The sequence below is a fragment of the Rutidosis leptorrhynchoides genome, chromosome 2 (genome assembly GCF_046630445.1).
Source record: "Rutidosis leptorrhynchoides isolate AG116_Rl617_1_P2 chromosome 2, CSIRO_AGI_Rlap_v1, whole genome shotgun sequence".
In the NCBI taxonomy this organism is placed as follows: Eukaryota; Viridiplantae; Streptophyta; class Magnoliopsida; order Asterales; family Asteraceae; genus Rutidosis; species Rutidosis leptorrhynchoides.
Genome location: NC_092334.1, coordinates 456,667,399 through 456,670,734, shown reverse-complemented (window position 1 = coordinate 456,670,734; position 3,336 = coordinate 456,667,399). Strand labels below are relative to the sequence as shown.

The 3,336-nt window shown below is 31.3% G+C and overlaps 1 non-coding gene across 1 annotated transcript; it reads right to left on the bottom strand.

Annotated features, from left to right (window-relative positions):
- Nucleotides 1-2,183: 2,183 nt before the first annotated feature.
- Nucleotides 2,184-2,290, bottom strand: LOC139895307 (small nucleolar RNA R71). Its single transcript, XR_011775764.1, has one exon. It is a non-coding gene; the product is annotated as a small nucleolar RNA R71 (small nucleolar RNA).
- Between the last annotated feature and the right edge of the window lie 1,046 nt (nt 2,291-3,336).

Here is a 3,336-nt window from a genome sequence, read left to right as displayed (position 1 = left end):
AAAAAATTTGTTTACTTTTATAAAAAAATACGCTTTTGTAAAAATACGTTTTAAATATTCGAAAATATAAAAAGAAAACAAAAATATAAATATTTTTACGAGTTTGTTAAATATTTAAGTTTTATAAAGTTTCTTTATTTTTATTTTATAAAAATATAAGTTTTATTTAAATATTTTGTTTTTATTTAAAACATAAAATCAAAAACCGAAAAGAAAAAAAATTTATATATAAATCAAGTTTTAAGATTTTTATTTATAAAATTGAAACATATTTTTATTTCTATTCTAGTTTTTAAAATATAAGTTTTATTAAATTTATATAAATATTTTAATTAAATTAAAAACAGAAAAATATAATTTAAAAAAAAAATAATTTAATTACGTCGAAACGTGTCAACCGAAACAGCCTGTCATTCGGAATTTCGAACCCCGCGACTCGCGGAGGTTTTTGCCACGTGGAACCGCGACTCGCGGAGAAAACCTGACACGGGTACACAGAACCCTAATCAGGCATTAATTACGGGTTTTTATTTTTATTATTTAAATTTAACCCTAATTAGGTTTGATTATTTTAATTAATTTAGTTTAGTATATTTTTAGTTAAATTAGTTTAATTAAAATTTAAAATTAATAGTTTTATAAAATAAATAATATAAAAATAATATTTTTATAAAAATTGTAATTTTTACAACTTTTAGTATATTTTTATATTTTGTCCCTTTTTAATTGTTTTAGCGTAATATTTGTGTTTTTCGTTCATATTTAGTTTTAAACATAGTTTTTGCCATAGTTATTTTTACTTCTAGATTTTTAGGCTTTGCCGTAAAATTCCTTAAGTACTTTTTCTTTAGACTAAGATTTAGGTGCTTTAGAATTTTGTGACGCCTTTTTAAGATTTAATACCTTTTTAAGATATTGCCATTTGGGATATAGTTTTACTTGTAAGCTTTAATATTTTTCGACGCCTTTTACCTATGTATCAATTATCATTCCAATTAGTAATCTCAATTTGCGATTATAATTTTAAGTTAGTGATAGTAATAAGGTTGGGTTAGTCGAGTTTTTTTAAGTTTTATAGTCATTCTCTGTTTCTTTCATTTTTCGACGCCTTTTTCAATTTTTTTTTTCTTTTTCGACCTTTTTCGACGCGCTCTTTTTCTTTCTTATTTCTCGCCATTCTAGTTTTAGGACATAGATTTTTATTCTACTTCTTATCTAAATTTCTTAAAATTACGAAAATTTATTTTAAGTGGTTAAATTGATAGACATCAAAATTTTCTGGTCCGTAGTAATAGTTGGATTTGTATGTGGACCGGGTTATTGGAGCCAAACAGTCCTCAATTATATTGAGACCAAACGAATCCTGCCCCTCTGCTGCATCTTTTGGCTATTCGAAACGTGGGCAAAATCAGAAAAGTCTATTAATTGGATAACTTATATAATTTTTCTTTCCTTTTAAAAACTAATAGGATATTCAGTGAATGCACCGAGCAAGATGTTCACCACCTTTTGTATGTTCACCACCTGTAACTAGATCAAGACATCTAGCTAATATTACCGCCGTTGATTTTTCTTTAGAATCGTCATCCAGTCGACCAAGTACTCCAATTCAAATTTCCGATAATCCATTTTTTGAACCCGACCTCATAATTGAGAATCCGGAGAATATTCAGGGACGATTCATAGATCCTGAACCATTAAATTTTCCTCCAGAACCACCAATCATTCAAACAGAGATTGTTGAGGAACGAACCATTAAATCAGAATCCTCTAGTGATTCAGATTCAACAAATTCAATTATGGAGAATCTAGAACCTTTAAGTATGGAAGACCGAATGAGAGCTAAACGCACTGGCCAAGGTCACGCAATTACTCATCCAGACATTAATGCGCCAGATTATGAAATCAAAGGACAAATTCTACATATGGTGACTAATCAATGCCAATTTAGTGGTGCGCCGAAGGAAGATCCAAATGAACATCTTCGTACCTTTAATAGGATCTGCACTCTATTTAAAATAAGAGAAGTTGAGGATGAACAGATATATCTCATGTTATTTCTCTGGACTTTAAATGGAGAAGCCAAAGATTGGTTGGAATCGTTACCTGAAGGGGCGATTGATACATGGGACGTTTTAGTTGAAAAATTTCTTAAACAATTCTTTCCGGCATCTAAAGCCATAAGACTTCAAGGAGAAATTGTTACGTTCACACAGAAACCGAATGAAACTCTATATGAGGCGTGGACAAGATTTGAAAAGTTATTAACAGGATGTCCGCAACATAGTTTAGACACCTGTCAAATAGTACAAATATTCTACCAAGGATGCGACATCACTACAAGAAAAGACATCGATATAGCAGCTGGTGGTTCCATTATGAAGAAAACCGAAACTGATGCTTATAAAATTATTGATAACACTGCTTCCCACTCACATGAGTGGCACCAAGAAAAAGATATCGTTAGATCATCTAAAGCAGCTAGAGCCGATTCTAGCCATGACTTAGATTCCATTTCCGCAAAGATAGATGCTGTCGAGAGACGAATGGAAAAGATGACTAAGGATATTCACTCAATACGAATTAGTTGTGAGCAGTGTGGAGGGCCACATTTGACAAAAGATTGTCTCAGTATTGAATTAACAATGGAACAAAGAGAGAATATTTCATACATAAACCAAAGGCCTGGAAATAATTATCAGAATAATTATCAACTGCCAAGACCGATCTACAATCAAAACCAGAATTATAATCGAAATATTCCATACAACAACCAACAAGGTCCTAGCAATCAACAAGTATCTAACAATACTTACAACCAGCAAAGACCTAATTTTCAAAACAAATCACCACAAACCGATGATAAAAAGCCGAATTTAGAAGATATGATGACGAAGCTAGTTGAAACTCAAACGCAGTTTTTTACATCTCAAAAACAAACTAATGAACAAAATGCTCAAGCATTTAGAAATCAACAAGCTTCTATTCAAAACTTGGAACAAGAAGTAAGTAACCTAGCAAGGTTAATAGGTGAAAGAAAACCGGGAAGTTTACCTAGTGATACAAATGCAAACCCCCGGAATGAAACAACTAAAGCCATTACCACAAGAAGTGGTACAACACTTAAACCACCTGAAATACTTGTAACTTCTGATGAAGCTATTCCTACTCAACAAGAACCACAACCTGATCAAGATAAGGAAAAAGAACCGGTAGTTGAAAAGGTTAATGAAGATAACACAGTTAAGGCTAAACCTTATGTTAAACCATACCAACCACCACTTCCTTACCCGAGTAAAATGAAAAAATAGAAACTTGAAGCCGAGCAATCCAAAT